General features: G+C 42.0%; 1 protein-coding gene across 3 annotated transcripts in view; it reads left to right on the top strand.

The window, feature by feature from the left end:
* Positions 1-17,359, top strand: part of LOC124312630 — a 53,775-nt gene that overhangs the window by 8,771 nt on the left and 27,645 nt on the right. For 2 of the 3 annotated variants that reach the window (XM_046777114.1, XM_046777110.1), the window contains exons 2-3: positions 9,942-10,051; positions 10,283-10,505. The gene's annotated coding sequence lies outside the window, so the exon portion shown is untranslated. Of the gene's footprint in view, positions 1-9,282; positions 9,808-9,941; positions 10,052-10,282; positions 10,506-17,359 lie in introns of those variants that run through there. The other variant, XM_046777111.1, reaches the window with a different exon arrangement.

Raw genomic sequence — 17,359 nt, 5'->3', positions numbered from 1 at the left:
TAAAAATATTTGACCAAAGAAAGAAAACGTAATTGAGACATCCTTTCTGGACACGACCCGCCCATATTTGGGGGAGCTATTCAGCTCCTCCTTGACAATTGACATCTCGACAGAGAAGAGCCGCGCGGTCGACTCTATTTCACGTGGAATGACGATTGACTACTTTTTTTTTTGTTTTTAGACTTTTATCTCTTTCCTCATTCTAATATCCTTTCTCCGAAAAAAGAACTATAAAAAGGTTTTTCTTTTTTCGTAACTGTCGGTGTTAGTGGAGTTATAACGTAATCTACTGTGAAAGTATTTCGACATTACTCTCGACTCGCTCCTTGTTTGGGATTGACCTAGAGCTCCTACTACAAGTCTTTGCTTCTATGCAGTCAGTTATATAGCGAGCTGAAATATATGATAATATTACGTTCGTTTCAAAAAAGGGGGGAGAAAAGAGATCCCAAACGAGCGGGCCGTGATACGAATCGACAATGAACCACCGGTTTTTTCTCTTTCTTTTCTTCTTGCGGTCAGGAGGGAACAAGAGTTGAATTTTAGACACAGGTGTGTGTCGTGTGGATACCGGGTTATCATTCATTTCATCTCGGAAAATTTCTCTCGAATTTCCCGATAACCAATCGTCGATAAATATTTTCGGGTTCTTCCAACCAGAAGGAAAACGAAGAAGAATGTGAATCTTTTTCTCTTTTTCTACTAGGGTAGGCACGTTTAGTGATTGGGGGGGCTGCGATGATGTAGCGTGATTTGTGTGTTCTTTCATTTCTCTCTTGTAACGTTTTGTCTTTTATTTAAACAAAAATGAAATTTCTTTGAAAAAGAAGCAGCTGCTTGAAGATATAGGTCCATGAAAAATAAGGTGAAGAGGGGTTGGAAAATACACACACACAACAGAGGGTCATAATAGATGTTCTATTGATGCCCCAACAGACACTGGCGTATGCCGGAGGGGGCGTGCGTCTGTTTGTACGGCAAGAACCTCTAGTTTGGCGTGTCTGTTTGCACCTGGCCCCCTTTTTCTTTTTCGCTGCTGATTAGACCATCTTTTTTTTTAGGTGAAGATTCTATACTTTGTACGTGTGTGTGTGCTATCCCCCTTGGAGAAGATTGAAGCGACCTTAAAAACCGTTTAAACGGTTTCTCTGCTGTGTCTCTCTCTCTCTCTCCTTCTGCTCGTTTTTCCTCCAACAGGTTTTTCTTTCTTTTGGGTCGGGGCCAGATGGGGGGTCTCTCAATATTCTTCTCGATGGATGCAAAAGCGGCTCCGGGTTCTTGTGTGTGTCGGGACCTTTTGGTTTGGGTGGTCATCTTGGTTATATATACATTTTTTTCCCCCATCTTCTATTCTTTTAGATGTTATTTCCTTTTTTGGAGAGAAGCTTTTTGAAATCTTTGAGGCCTACGATGGCGCCGTTCCAGCATGAATATCTATAGCTGAGACAAATTGATTTTTCATCGTCCTCTCTTTTTGTGTGTGGAGATGATGGCGTTTTCTTGTTCGATCCTGATTGTATTTATCGTGTTTGTATAGACATGTGTGTGTCCCCTTGGATGGGGCCTCAAGACATCTTCATTGTCGCCTTATGGTGTCCTTATATTTTGCTGTGTGAACCAAGTCCTCGACCGGACCCCAGAAGTTGTTGAATGTCTTGATCCAATGGAACAAAACAAAAAAAAAATTGTGGAGAAGTTGAAAAGCCCAGCAGTTTTTGAGCTGAAGAATGGAGAAGAGTACACACATAGTCTAGGGGCGACAGGGGGGAATCCTATTGAATGTCTAGTACTAGAGGGGCCGTACACCCAGTGTGTGTATAAATGGGTAGACACAATACACCTCGACAATAGACTCGATATGATGCGATTAGTTACGGTTTTTAAAAGGCTCCCGTCAGTTTCGTTGAATGAAGCTGTCCATCATTTCGGACAAAATAAAACTCAATACCCTCCCTGAAGACCAGGTGTCGGATGGGAACCCCTCCCAACTTCCCCACCTTATACTAACCATCTAACCCCTCTTCTTTTTTTATTTGGTATTTGTTAACCATTACACACACAATAAGATTTTCATCCAAAACCTCGTACATCCTACCGGAAATTCGAAACCCGAGGTTATTTCCAACAACGGCCGGGCGCGACAACGACTCGGCTCTCCTCTTCCTTACTAAACTCCTCCCACTTTCTGTTGTTGTTGTTGTGGCCTGTGAAATCATCCACCAAGAGTTGAAATGCCAAACGTTACTAAGGAATCGATATCATGTTGTCGTATAGACTCTGGAGCTTTTTTTTTTTCTTTTAAACTTGAAAACACTTGGTCGAAATTACTTTTCCTCTATATGAAGCAATAAAAGAAAATAAGTTTATTTTTGTTACTTTTTTTTAACTGCCAACAACGACCAGAGGCCATTGGTTTTTCAGTTCGCCAAAGTGGTCGATCCCCACCAGCTCTTTCTGGCCCTGAGCCCGCATTACGGACATGGCGTGATGAATGTCAATTATCCCGCTTTTTGATGGCGTTTGAAAAGGTGGAACGCACCAAAAAATACGTCCGACATTTCTTTTATTTCTTTCTTGTTGTTGTTGTTGTTTTTTCCAGCGGATGTTTATTCAAGAGCATCCAACCGGTCGTGTTAACGGCCAAAGTCGTTAACTTCCAGTTTTTTTCCCCCCCTTCAGTCTAGATCCGAGTCATTCACGCATAATCGTAAAAAGAAAATGGGAAATATCGCATGATAATTCCGTGTTGGGAAAGAGTCACACCGGATAGCGTCATCATCGTTAAACTTGGCAATATTAAAAGACCTACTCGTGTGCATAAATATGCGATAGGAGTCGCGCAATAACCGAGTGTGTAGAATTATTGAAAGAGTCATAACTTTTTTTCTTTTTCTTTTTCTTTTTTGGGCTGAGGCTGACTGTAGTACTTTGATACTTATATAGCCTTTAGCTCCCAGACGAACTATTACTACTTATTTCACTATACAATGTGAATATTATCCCAAAATAAAGAGCCCCGAGGTTAGTTGTTGTATGTGCGATCGAACACACGCGAACGGCTTGAATGCACGCGGGGCATTCGGGAGAAAAAAGTTACGTCTCCGCCTCCCGGGTTTTTTTTTTCGGATGGCGTCAAATAATCGCATCCTCATCGTACAAAATATTCAAATTTAAACGAGAGAGAGCTGAGAGAAGCTAGATAGGTGTGTGGATATTTTCAATACATATATATATTTCTTTAGCTATAGGGAAATTTTATAATTCTTGTGGAGCTCCTTTTGAGTCGACTGCTGCGGAGTGAATTGGTGCTGTCTTGTTAGCACGTTCCCGACGAAAAGAAAAGAAGAGATCCATCATCAGCTTGGGTACCACCACCACCACCACCGAGCCACTTCTTTTTCTCTTTTTTATCCTCTTCCTTCATCATTCTCTTTCCTATTTGGAAGGAGCGCTGCTCGATTCGCATTCGAAACCCACACGCAAACCCACACACAACACACACACAAATGGAATATGTAAAGAGATAGATATCGGGACACGAGAACGATCTATTCAAAAGAATGTCAAAACTTTTTTCTTCTTCTTTTCAATGGGCTTTTTTTCTTCTTCTTCATATTTCCCGCGGAATTTCTCGTTTCTTCCGTTTTTTGTATTTTCGGATGTCTAATCAAATGATATCAGCTGTCACATTCTACCGGGGGAACAAACAATTGAAGGACAAGAGAATTTCTTTCAGTTGCGTTTGATTGCGTGTGTGTGGTGAAAAAAAAAGTGGGGGGATTGGGTTTGGTGGAGACCGGTGGGGGTTTTATGCGTCTATATATCGGTGGCTCGCGTCCGTTTTTCTCATTTTTTTCCTTTTTCCTTTTTTTGTTTTTTACACCTGGGCACCTGGCGGAAGTGGCTATGGTTATAGGCGGCTGGTGCCTTGGCGTGCACCCACTCTCTACGGGGAGGACACTGGTGGGGTTATAGACATTTTGACTAGTATGGTGATGATGATAATAATGATGATGATGAACTTGTTGCCTGATTTGACGAAGGAGCCGGCCAGCAGCGCCCTGGTCTAGGAAATAAGGGGGGAGAGATAGAGAGAGACAGACAGAGATATAACACTGTGTATCTAATAATGGGTCGTCTGCCTTTTGGTTATAAATTATTCTTGTTTTTACCTTTACCGGCGCGTCGTCGGTTGAAACTTTTTTCTGTTTTCTCTCGGTGGAAGAAGGATGATGATGAAGGAGAAAAAACGTGAGCACGGGGGAGGCCTCGAGCTTCAACTTGCAACTGGGGAAAAATCAACTTTTCTTATTCCAGCAGCCACAGGGAAAGAAAAGATTCAGTCAAGAGTCCGCGCGCGGTCGTTCAGCGTTGGTATTTATGTTGAATGAATGAATAATTAAACCGACCTTTTTGGTATTCTCTTTCCTATTTTCTCCTGCGTCGAATGAAAAAAAAAGCCGATGAGAAGTCGAACATGGCAACGGTCTAAGCATCTAACTTGACAGATTGCTCTATTGTTCAGCCCAGCTCTCCCTTTTTTCTTTTCTGTCCCAATGAAAACACTCGGCAAAGAGCTAGAACCCCGGAGAATGTTGTGTAACTTTATTTTTCTATAATTTCTATACACCACCACATAATGTTTGGAGTCAGTCAAAAGGAGAGAATCGGAGCCCCTTTTTTTATTTTTAAGAATATCTGGAAACTGTTTTGCAAGTCAATGATGTGTATTTTCGATCGTGTAAACATCATCAGAGAGACCGGCCTATGATGCTGCGTGATCCTTATTTATTTTTCCTAACCAGTCGGCGTTTTCTTTTTTTCCTTGATTCCTTTTGTTTTCCCTTCATTTCCTCGGAGGTTAACTGTTTTCGTGTATTAGAATGAATGAAAAGAGACTATGGCGGGGGGGGAAAAATAACACAACTCGATTGGTTTGCCCTGCGCCGGCAGCAATCAATTTGATTTATGTAACGGTGCGTTTCAGGATCAGTTTTTTGGTCGCCCCCTTTCATCTGTTTTCATATTTTTTTATTATGATTAAATAACCTGCAGGAAATTGTATTTTCTCCGTCGTGGAAAAAGATATTCTTCATTTTTTTCCGACAACTTCCTTTTTAGAATTATTGGCTGGATTGGAAGGGCAAACAGCCATATAGGAGGAGGGTTATTTCAAACGTGCAAGGATGCGGAATTGTTGGGGAAAAAAATACTAAAAAAAAAATGGGGTGGTGGTTTTGTACGACACGGAGGGAAAAGTGATCTCGTTATGCCGCACCACTTGCCACACTCTCTTGTGTTGTCGTCGCAGTGTGTCAACTCGGTCGACTTCCAACAAGAAGAAGAAGAAAAAAAAATGGGTCGGCCGTCGCCCCAGCCCAACATCCATCCATCCATCCATCCATCCATCCATCCATCCATCCATCTCTCTCCTGACTGACTGAGTGTATGCATGTAGTACTTTGAGCTTGGGATTTAACAAGCTTGCGTAGCAAGTCATCCGCACCGATAACACGATAAAAGAAGAAGAGAAGGCGGAGAGGAGAAACATCAAAAGATGGAAGGAAAAGTCAGTCACCTTCTCCCTCTTTCACTTGGGTTTATTATGTATTTGTTATATACTTGTCTAACCGGCGACGGTTCATGCTAGGATGAATGACGGGCCAAGATGACGGAAGTTACCAAACCATTTCCTCGTCGAGGAGCTGGAAAAAATATCAAAAAAATAAGCTTTAGCTAGGGAGTCCAACCTGTTAAACACTGGCGGAGGAGGGTGGAAAAAGATCTATGGGAAACCTTCTGTGGGTATCTTATTATTTGGCCGATGTTGTAGGCCATGTGTGTAGAAGCTGATGCTGATCTCATCTGATATGTTCCTTATATTCTTTTGATATTTACAATAAGGCAATGAAAAATCTTCTTCTCCCCTCTCTCTTTCTCTACTGTTCGTTTTGCTCTTGTTATGGGTCGAGTCAAGGTTCCGGTCACGTGACTCTTACATCAGAAAGGCAGGAGGAGACCGTTCGTTCTCCCTCGAATCCCTCGAATGTTCTACTAGCCATGAAAAAACCTCTCCTGATGGAGAGAACATTTCTATCTGGTCGAGTGTGTATAAATATAGGCAGTCCGAAAGGACCTATCCACATATACTTAGACATACAGACACGCGCTGGCTGATCGTTCACAGAGGTTATATGTATGTGATATGTGTGGACCTTGTGGGAGAGTTTTGGTGGATGTTGGGAAAGAGAAGAGTGGACTTGTGTAATAGCACTCCGGACTTTGTGAGGGGTGAAAATCGAAAATCGATGGTGAAAATTTTCTTTTCGGTTAGAGAGTTGGTGGATCGTATGGTGAGGGGGGTTGCTAGCACGAGAACACGGCGACGAGGACTGTATGAAAGAAAATGGTGATAAAAAGTTGGATAAACACACGGAATATGAAAGAGAGCGCAAAGGAAGTAGAGTATATCTGTGTATATCTAAATATATTGTGAATGGGGGCTAAATCCATCAATCCGCGTCAAAACAACTTCTTTTTTTTTCTCTCCCCCCTTTTTTCCCCGATGTTCGATATATTATATTTTTTCTCGGGGGTTCTTGTTTTGTGTTATTATTACACGCACTTTTTTTGGCGTTGGCCTGATGCCACCCAGGAACGGTCATTTCTCGTCCATTATTTTTTCACCGCTCGAGTGAACGCCCGAAAGAGAAGAAAAAAAAAAGATCATTGATCATCGATGATGTGCTAACAGCGTATGGGGGAGGTTAAAAATAAAATAAATCAACAAAAGAGAAAACTAAAAGAATTAACGAAACATGTGTAAATATTTTCTCTATAGGAGCGCATCTGTATTTCCCATACACAAAATCTAAAAAACGGACAAAAACATTCCGAAGCGAAATATTTGCGCCCGTTTTATTATTTTTATTTTCTGGTGCAGGTGATGGGCTATAAAGGAAGTACCGTACACTTGATCCAATCAATAGCTCAATGAATTATCCTCCAATTTTACCCATGCGTGCCGCCGAATGTGTATAGAAAAGAAAAGCCCCTCCCTTTTTCTAGGAAAAAGATACTTGTTCCGATTGGGGTGGATAGATATAGTATATTTGATGGTGAACCGATTGTGTTTCCTTTTGAACCTGCTGGTCAAGCGGTCGGCAGCCCAGAAACACACAAGGAGGAGACCGACACAGTTATAGTGGTTATAATTTTGTCCCTCTCTTATTATTGAGTCTTTGAAGAACCCCCCGGATAAATCTATGCGGGTTAACTTATTTTCCCCCACTCGCCTTGTCCATCTTCTTTCTTCTTCTTTTATCGTGTTGATAAAGTAGCCATTTGGAGTGAAGAGAGAGGGGGGGAGAATTGTTGCTTTTCACAACGTTCGTAGCTTCTTCTTCTCCCATTCAACGCTGCCGTGTTCTTCCACTCTTATAGGCCTATTACTTTTTATCTGGCTACTGTTGGTGTGTCTAAGGGAAAAAGAAATGCGATTACCATCACCGAGTCCTTTTTGCTTCATCTTCTTTTACCTTTTTCGTCTGAGGGGATAACTGGAGAGAACCGAGTGGCACTATAAGAGTGGGAGAGAGGGGGGGGGGTGGACCCAGGGAAACGCTGGAAGAATGTGTTTTCTTGGGGGCTTTTAATCGTTTTGGTTGTTTGAACTAGTTTTAGAGAAAGAGACAGACAGACAGTAGGGGGGGGGGACAGGACACGAGACAGTTGCCTCCTTCTGCGCGAAGTACGTCCAGGAGCGAAACAATTTCAAGGAGGAGGTTGTTTGAAAAAAGTAAAAAAATAAAACTACCTGTGTAACTGTAACTCGAGTCAAGTACCCCTTCGCAGGAAGCATAAAAGTCTTGTCAAGGAGAGGAGGGGGAGACAGCAGCACGTTCCTCTCGAGTCGTTTGGTAGAGCAGAAGCGGTCAACATTTGAGCAAACATTTGGGTAAAAATTTTTCTCCCTCCTAACGACCTTGTTTTTGTCCCACCTAAATATACGAGGGAGAGTCTTTGAACTGAATTATATGCGCACAAGTGCCGTGTGTGTGTAATATCGTAGGAGCTGCAAGGAGCCGAAAAAAGTTGTCAAATTGCATTTTGGGTCGAGGTCTCTTATTTTTTCCTTGTCGTTGAAATATTTCCTAAAGAAATGAAATGGCACATTTTGACAGTTATACATAATACATGATGTGTAGTCGTGTGTAGTAGTAGTCGTCGTAGTAGTACAGCGTGGTAATGTTGTGTATATTTAAAGCTGGCGGTTCGTTGGCCGGTTTCCTATAGCCCCGCCGGTGTATATACGTTTCTCTTTTGAAATGGAAAAATTCGCCAATTTCGATGCAAATCGTTCATGCAAATGGTGTACTGTACAGCCCCCTCTCTGCTCTGCTCCGTCGAGTTGTGTAGAGTCTGGAGAAGCGGCAGCAGCAGCATCTGGCGTGCGCTCCCCATCATTTCCGATGCAATATGGTTTGATGGCGCATCATAAAAGTCACGTGCTGCGCTATATATCGAATGAAATGCGCACTGGCCCGACCCTCTCTCTCTCATTGCGCTGCACATTTATAGACCGACCGTCGTGTGTGCGCGCAAAAGAAAACCCAAGTTGGGAACAAATATTCAAGGGCGACCTTTTAGGCAGCACTGGGTGGTTTGTATATGTCTCTCGTTGATTATTCAGTCCAGGAAAAGAAGAAAAAAAGGGAAGCGACTTGTGCTGTAATGTCCTTTTTTTGTTTGAAAAGGGGTTCCAAGTGTTGGAGAGAAAAATAAAAAGACAAAAGCGTGCTCATCGCAAGCTGGGTGGGTTTTTTTTTTTCAACCCCCTAACCCAAAAAAGAAAAAAAAGGTGCAGTGCGGTTACCCAACGGGCTTCATATTACACTGTACTATACCCCCCCACCTAGACATTTATTTTATTCTCTCTTGGCTTCCAAGAGGGTCCTAGGGGTGTTAAATTAGGACCGGTTTTTTTCGGACAATTTTTGCGGGTTTCATGCAAACTTTTACTTTGATCTTGTCTGTGGTGGGAGGGCCTGAATCCAAATTGTTGAGACGAACAATTTGATTTGGAAAATAATCCCGATCCGTTCAGCAGCGCAAGTTGAGCGCTGGCGATTGAACCGCTTTTATCCTTTTTGGCGGTCTGAATTTAAGGTGGGGGCGTCGATTTTCAATAAATTCTAATCGATATCTTAAGTATTGCTAATTAGACGATTAGTGTCGTCTGCTTCATTTTTCGTTTACAAGTATACAAGCATGATACAATGGGGGGCGGGTAGGTGAGTCGGATAAGGCGTCGCTTGGTGATCGGGGGGCACCGGAGACCTGAGTTCGACTCTCCTGGTGAGCATAGTTGCTCCCATACCCGGGCACTACCACTACACATACAATACAGATCTCTTCCTACACAGGGCACTAGCTAGTAAAAATCGTACACAATGATGGTACTTCCATCCCCCTCCTTGGGGCTCCTTCCACACAATACAACACTTACACTGCTCACGCCATCGAACAAAAAACCATAGCAATCTACTATCGCCGGTGCGTAAGGTCATCTAGATTAGAAGACCAGTCTGTGAATAAAGCAGACGGCACCTAAAAATACCAATACCAATACCAAGCATGATACAAGAAATACAAGTTTATAAAAGAAGACTAACATTTCAAAGAAAAACGGAACGATCACTTTTTTGGACGTGGATGCATGGAAATAAAATTACAAAAATGTGGGCATGGTTATGCGAACTTTGGTGCGCCAGCTTTTCATGCTCTCCACTCCATGCTGTTTGGCAGGTAAAGCCCTCAAAATAAAAATGGGGTGACTATGCAAGCTTAGATAGAAGAGTTAAACTTGTTCCAAGTTTGTCAAAAATGTTACTTCCTTGCTAGCATTATTTATCCCCTTAAAAACCTTTCCTATTTTGCAGATATGCTGAGGCCTGAGCCAGCCATCGTAACAGCTTGTGCTGGACCTCCAGTCATATGATTTGACTGTTGACCTTCTGTCATCAGGAACAATCACAGTATCGTCGCTTAGGTAATAACTTTTGTTGCTTTTATTGACCTGCATGTGACCTGCCAATTTTTGCACGATGATGCATGACTTGCACAAATGCAGTGTATTTCATTGACACCTTCAATTCTCCTGTTTATTAACAATTAGAGTATACCCCTGGTTTACAACTGTTGTCTTATTTTCAACTTCTTCTTGCTTTTTATTGTTTCTGTAATATTTTTCATAACTCATTGTTGAATTTTTTTTATACAGCATCCAGCATCCTCTTTAATAAATTGGAGAAACTTCCAGTGTCGACCGAGCTAAGGATCTCATCAATTCCCCTTTCTTAAATCCTCGTGTATGCCCATGTGAATGTGGGTGTATTCACGAGGACTCCCTTTACCCTATCCCTGCTGGTCGTGGATTCAACTTTTCTGTGGATGGATAGAGCACCTGGATGTGGATGCCTAGCTGTATTTCCCTATGTTTCAAGGTAGGAAAAATTCATTTCTATCTTTCCTCTCTGACTATTGAGTGGCGTTTATTATAAATCGTTGCGGAGTACGTTTATTCCTGAGCCACAGTTGGTTGAAACTGTTTCATCTTGCTGTTTTTGTTTTTTCTCAGTCAGGGTTCATTAAATAGCTCATGTGTAGAACCACTGCAGATCAGGCCTGTTTTTGCACCTCGCAACTTCGTCTGTTGATAAAACAATCAAATTCAGAAATATTTGAACTTGAAGCAAAGTGAAACTGGAACAATTTTTGTTTCTAACAAGTATTGCCGCCACACCGTCACTTTCTGGTTTCTTATCTCTCTCCCCTCTCGAAAGAAAAAATTACACGTTCGAATCCTTTTGACGATTTGACAACAAGCGATCGGATATCATCAAGCGCCGGTCTTAAAGAAGAGCATTGAGCACTCGTTTTGTTGTCTTGTTCGATGATGATGATCCTCTCTTAAACTATGGTACTCTTCTTTTTTTTTGTTGGGGCTCTCTCGATTGTGTTCTAAACACCAGGGGATGAAGACTCTTTCTTCTTCTTCTTTGAGAGAGAGAGTCTGTCCCCCCCTCTTTTCCGAGTTTCTGCAAGTGATTGAGGACACACTTGGGTCTCCCGCGGAGCTCAACCGACCGAGTAGAGAAAGGCTGTACGCATCTAAGAGACAAGACAAGAGTAGAGAGAGAGAGCCAAAGGTTATTTCTTTTTTCCTTGTTTTTACAACTCCACCACTTAACTCTCGATTCGAGATGACATTGAGCATCGGTCGTGGCAGCAGACCACTGCATGCTGTGTGACAACAAAAGAAATAGTGTGCACTGAACACACGGCGAATAACCTAGAAGGAAAGAACCTTTAGACAGGACAAGAACTAAGCCCCTTTTCTCTTTTGTGTGTGTGTGTCTCCCCTCGAATTTTTTTCTTTCCAAAAACCGATGTCCACCATATTCCGGATGTCGGTATTGTATTACCTAGCTCTTTTAAAAACTACACAAAATTCGGGGGTAGGTTTATTATTGACTCAATTTTTTTTTCTTTTTGTTTTAAACAAAAATTTCCTTTTTTTTGGGTTTTTTTTTCTTCTTTTGGGGAACTGAGGGTGGCCCACGATTGTTTGGGGCTTCTCTACCTTGTGAAAGATAGAAAAAAAAAAACCGGTGTGTGTCTTCTATGTGTTTGTGAACACCTTTTTGTGTTGGATAACATGCGTCGAACTAACGCGATAGAGGAGACCCCCCTCCTGGTGGTGGTAGTAGCCTTACCTACTACTTCTACCGTCCGTCTAAATATAAGCTCCTTGTTCTTGTTTGGTTTATCGGTCCGACTATGGTTGCTTATTTCTCTCTCTCTGGTTCTCTTGTGTCCGTTAATATAAACCGGATTCGTTGAGGTGTAATAAAGGGGATCAATGAGAGAGAGAGAGAGAGAGAGAGAAAACCCTTTTTAATCCCTCAAAAGCTGCCTCGCTTGTTATACCTTACACCGGTTCAGTGTATAACATCCATTTGTATTTGATGTTGGTTGGAAACAAGGGCTGGCTGGGGCAAAAATTGAAATGATGGCGCAAAGTCAAGCCCCGAAAATGTGAAACATTCACATTTTTGTTTTGTTTCTTTCTGAATTTGAATTGATTTAAAAAAATTTGATCTTTTCTTCCCTTTTTCCTTTGTTTGCTTTATAGAAAACGATCGATAAAGGGTAGAAAACTGGCAGTTTGTTTGTGTGTTTTTATTGATCTGTTGCATCAAAGTTAAGTTTTGTAGCGATCAATGACACTGGTGAGGATGCACAATAGGGGGGAGGGGAGGAGATAGATGAAAAAGAGGAAAGAGCAAAAAAAAAAGTTTGTGTCAATTTCAGATGCGTTGATTCCTCTTGTCAGAAAGAAAAAAAGCATCGCCAGAAATGAACAAAACAAATAAAGAATTGTATTTCATGCAAAAGAAGCTAAGAAGAAGAAGAGGAGAGTGAGAGAGCGTGACTTCCAAAGTGTCACAGAGGACTCGACACACACAACAAAAAATAAAACTTTGTTTTTTCTTTTTCCTTGAAACCCGACAGAACGGAAATGTGTCGGTGCTCCGGGAGTGAGTCTAGTCTGAACGAAAGACAAAAAAAGAAGAGAGAAAAGGAAATAAAGCCAAAAAAAAAGTAGTTTTTTGGGGGGAAAAGGAATTTCATCCGTGGGTGACTTCTCCATTATAACGGCACTCTTGACAGTCGTAATATAAACATATACAAATAAACATGGGTGGTATATACACATCGGATGCAAAGTAGGGCCGTATGTCAAGTCCTCAGAGAGGCGAAGAAAAGGGGGGATGGGGGGATAGTGTACCGAGAGGTCTCTGGGAAGAAGAAAACAACACGTCATTCGACTTCGACTTTGATCATATGAAGAAAAGAGCAACCAAATACTCTTATGTATGTATTTTTTTCTCTCTCTCTCTCTCTCTCTCTTGTTCCCTGGATATAACCCGCCGATGTGCATGGCGTGTGTGTGTGTCCTCCCTCGCCGTCTGTGCGAAGCTTATCGATCAAGTTTTCGAGTCGATACACATTCTAGTCATTTTGGGAATGGTACTCGTTCCTATATAGCCTTGGTGGTAGTAGGGGTGTGTGTGTGTATATATTCGAGTCGACGTGAGTTCACTGATGAGAGCTAACCTTGTAGCTTCAACACGGGAAAAATAGAAGAAGTTTGTCCCTGTTGAAATGACAACATCTTTTGATGTTTTACTTCTTTAGACATTCCTCCGAGTCGTTGTCGTTGTCGTACTGGTGTAGACACAACATACATATAGACAGGGACAGTGTGCAAGATTCTCTCCATCCGCATTCCGGCTGGATTGAGAAAAGCCGCGTCGGATTAGAATATATGTTAAAAAGACGGTCGACATATGGGCCCTCGAACGACGAGGGGAGGAGGGTGGACCGACGACGAAGAGGGGAGGGACCGAAAATGTGTTGTGTAATTTCGAAAATCAGCGATGCGAGAATCTGACATCGACTGACACTACACCACTCTGTCTGCGAGCCCAGCAAGCCGAGTTTCTCCACTCTCATCTGTCTGTCAGGATCAGCACGGACAGAAAGACACTGGGTGACAGAACCAGTTGTTGGCTATTGAGCGCTTTGATATTCAACTCTCTCTCTCTCTAGCTGGGCTGATGGTCTTTTCATCGAAACTTTGCACTAGCGTTCTTCTTTACTTTTTCTTACACTCACGCCTTTTATATTCCCCGTATCCGCCCTCTCTCCCTGCTATAATATCGTAGGCCTTGTCTTTTTTTTCTTTTTTTTGGCTGGGGCCGTCTTTATTGGACAGATCGAATTGGAACACATTCCTATCCAGCTCCCAGCGACAGTCACTCCCCTCGACTAAACAACAACAAAAAAAAGTCGATTGAATTCGTTTTTCTTTCTGCCTAGAAAGGAGGAGGACTTTTCTCGGTTATTGTGTAGTAGTAACTCGATTCAATTTGATCCGGAAGAAAAAAGAAAATAAAAAGAATGGAATGATGCTGGTGCCATCTTGGATGTTTGGGATCTGTGTGTGTGAGAACTATAGCCAACCCCCGCAGATGGACAATAGAGCAATCAGTAAAAGATTTGTGTATTGCGCCTCGCCAGAATGAACAGTACAGAAAAAAAAATCGTCATCATCATCATCGTAATAATAATAATAATATCATCGTGGCTGGGCTTTGGGCTGCTGGCCCTTTCAGAGTTATTCTTTTTTTTTCTCTCCAGCATAGGCCTATTGTCAATTCCGTCTTCTTTCTTCTCCAGCAGCCAGCCTAGCCCAGCTCTGCTGTGTGTGATTCAATTGGAAGCTTTTTGGCTTCTTTTTGAGTTTCTTTTTTTACTTATTCTCGCCGGATAGAAGAAGGAAAAGAGAAAGAGTGTGTGCACTCTCGGATGAATTTCCAACATTCACAGAGTCGGACGCTATTGTGTGTCATCTTTTTTCCTTTTTTTTCTGGGGGGCTCCAACTGTCAGAATGCGTTATGACAGGAACAAGGCAACACGCAGACACACGCACGCTTTTGTATAATAATGGACGTTAGATCGCCAGAAATCCCTCCCTCATATCCTGCAGGACTTTATCGCGTCGAGAGAGATATATTATGTAGTATATAATACAGTGAACAAGTCTCTGGTAGTGGTAGTAGAGGTGCTGCTGGCTCTTCTTCCTCGATCGTGGATTGCCTATTGTCCGAATCCGGTCGACCCCCCTTACAGCGTCGGTGACAATACGCCGCGAATCATATACATTTATGTACAGTACAGTATGTGTGTGTGTGCACCGTAAAGGCTATATAGCTAGCAGCACCCCACCTACTACTTCCGTCCTGCCGGGAAATAATTCAGTTTTTCTTTTTTTTTCTCTAGAGCTTAAACACATAGTTCTATCTAGCTATATACAAGCCAGTGGATGGATGTGCAATAGGTTACTATACATGGGACCTCCAATTTCTTTCCTTTTCTGACCCCACTTTTCAATAGAGCCGAGGCTTTTGTTGGCATTATCATCTGATTATTTACGTCTTTGCATGCCTTACAAACGAGGAGGAAATTTACTTTTTTGTATGTGTGGCTTGTTATTGTTATTCGGGTCGGGTTAAAAGGCCAACAAGTAAAAAAATAAAAAAACTAGACCCTTTTTTTTTGTGGTGGGCCGATTATTCCACACCCAGCTGCCGGGGCTCTCTCTATGAACTATTTTTCCTTTTGTTAAAAAAGTTTTGTATTCTCCAATTAGCTTCGCGTTGGAGGTGGGATGGTGTATAAATATAGCTCAAGGAGCCGGCGCATTATTCAGATGAATACGGAGAAAATCTGACCTTGCACCACCTTTGATTGAATCGTCAAATCAAATCAATGGCGACTTTGAATGATGAATCGATCGAAGATAGAGGAGGGAGGCCCTTTACTATATCCGAGCTCTGCTACTACTCTATCCAGTCTATGCTGCGCGTAGCTAGTTTGAGTGTGTTGTGAAGTAAACAGATAAAGACGAAGGGAAGAATCGAATATAATAGTTGATGCATGAAGCTGTCAAATGGGGGGAAAAACTGGGCGTGATGGAAGAGCTTTTTTTTTTCCGGGGAGAGTGTCTGTGAGAGAGCATCCTTTGGCGCATCGGAAAAATACATTTTTCGGAGAGAAGAAGAAGAAACTGAACAAAAATTTCTTGTTCATCCGAAAGTGGGAGTGAGATACTCGAAAGAAAACGAGCGACATCTGGTCAAAGGTTAGAATTTTTTGGTTCCTCTTTTTCTTTTTCTACTTTGGGTCGGATCGCAGCAGGATGTCGTCTCACACACCTGTCGCCTCCTCAAAATACAATTTTTCATCTTTGGCTCACGTATATCGAGTGTCTCTCTTTTGCACATTCATCATCATCTTTTATTTTTCTTCTTCTTCTTTCCCCTCCGGTCTAATGATGCTAAACAGATTCGCTAAATTAAAGTCCCAACAAATAAATGGACACATTGGTTCATCATTAGCGCCTGGGATGGTGGGTGTGTAATTGTTGTTGATTTGTCTCTCTCGTGAATTTTCTCACTGTAGCGCCATTTTTAACGCCGCCATCGCGGGCCAGACGGACTTGGCCAAAATGGGCAATTACCGGCGCTGTCACTTTTAATACTATTCTCGTTACATTATCACAGCGCCATTTTTTTTTTTGTATTTTTCTTCCTCCGGAGGTTTGATTGCCTATTTTTTTCTTTTTCTTTTTTTTTTATCCTTTTTTCTTTTCTCCCTCTGCTTTGAGCAATTCTCTCTTATATGATTATCACCTGCTAGCTAGCCAGTCTGTCTCGTTTGGTAGGCGCCTGGCCAGCTGATGCTAATTATATTCATGCGCAATTTAAGCGAGCGCTCGAGCCCATCAATTTTTCTTTTGAATGGCCAAAGTGGTAAAAAAGATGGGTGTGTATAAGGCCTTTGGCTAGATATGGTCAAGTTTCACGGCGATTAGCTCACAGGTGTGAACCGATCTATCCGCGCGCGTCATTCAATCAGTCGATAGACGTTTTCTCTTTTTCTTTTTATCCACGGCCGAGGGAGAGACTATCATGCCATTAAGATGGGGCCGGCCCGGCCGCAAAGATATTAGACAAACAAGGGGGAATTTTTTTCTTTTGGATAGGAGGAGGAGGAGGCTGTAAATACAAAGATGTTTCTTTAAAAAAAAATAAGAAACAGCGAAGCTAAAGATGAATGGAAACGTTTTGGGCAGGACAATGGTATACGCATCGTTCGGTTATGGAATTGTGAATTTTCACCGGCGCATCGCGCATTGGATAAAAGTTGGAAAAAAAAAAGAATTAGAAATGGACGGGGAACAAAACGGGATATTACATAACTGAATGGATGTCGAGTATTTCAGGAATGAAACACATTTTGATACAAAGAAGAAGAAAAAGGAAAGCTGTCGTTAATAAAATTCCTATTTGAAACGATACGAAAAATGGGAAGAAGAAATCAAAATTCCCGCGCCAAAGAAGGTATGGCTAATTACATACCTCTAGCTTCTTCTTCTTCTTCTATGGAGAGAGAGAGAAAAAAGGAATAGAACGTCTCTTACAGACACAAGGGAAGAGCGAAGACCCGTTGTCTCTCTCCGTTGATACATGTTATCATCCCCAAACGTCTGGATTACATACTTTATGATCCTCGACGCAAGGAATTGAGTGTGGAATGAAAGAAAAACGGATGAATGCAGACAAGTTTTTTTTTTGTTTTTATTTTTTTGTGTTTTTGGCATCACGCCTTTTGCCGTTCGTCAACGTGAGCCGCAAAACACGAAAAGCGAAAACAAAAAGACACGAA

The sequence above is a fragment of the Daphnia pulicaria genome, chromosome 8 (assembly GCF_021234035.1).
Source record: "Daphnia pulicaria isolate SC F1-1A chromosome 8, SC_F0-13Bv2, whole genome shotgun sequence".
NCBI lineage: Eukaryota > Metazoa > Arthropoda > Branchiopoda > Diplostraca > Daphniidae > Daphnia > Daphnia pulicaria.
This window is presented reverse-complemented; position numbering and strand designations above follow the sequence as displayed.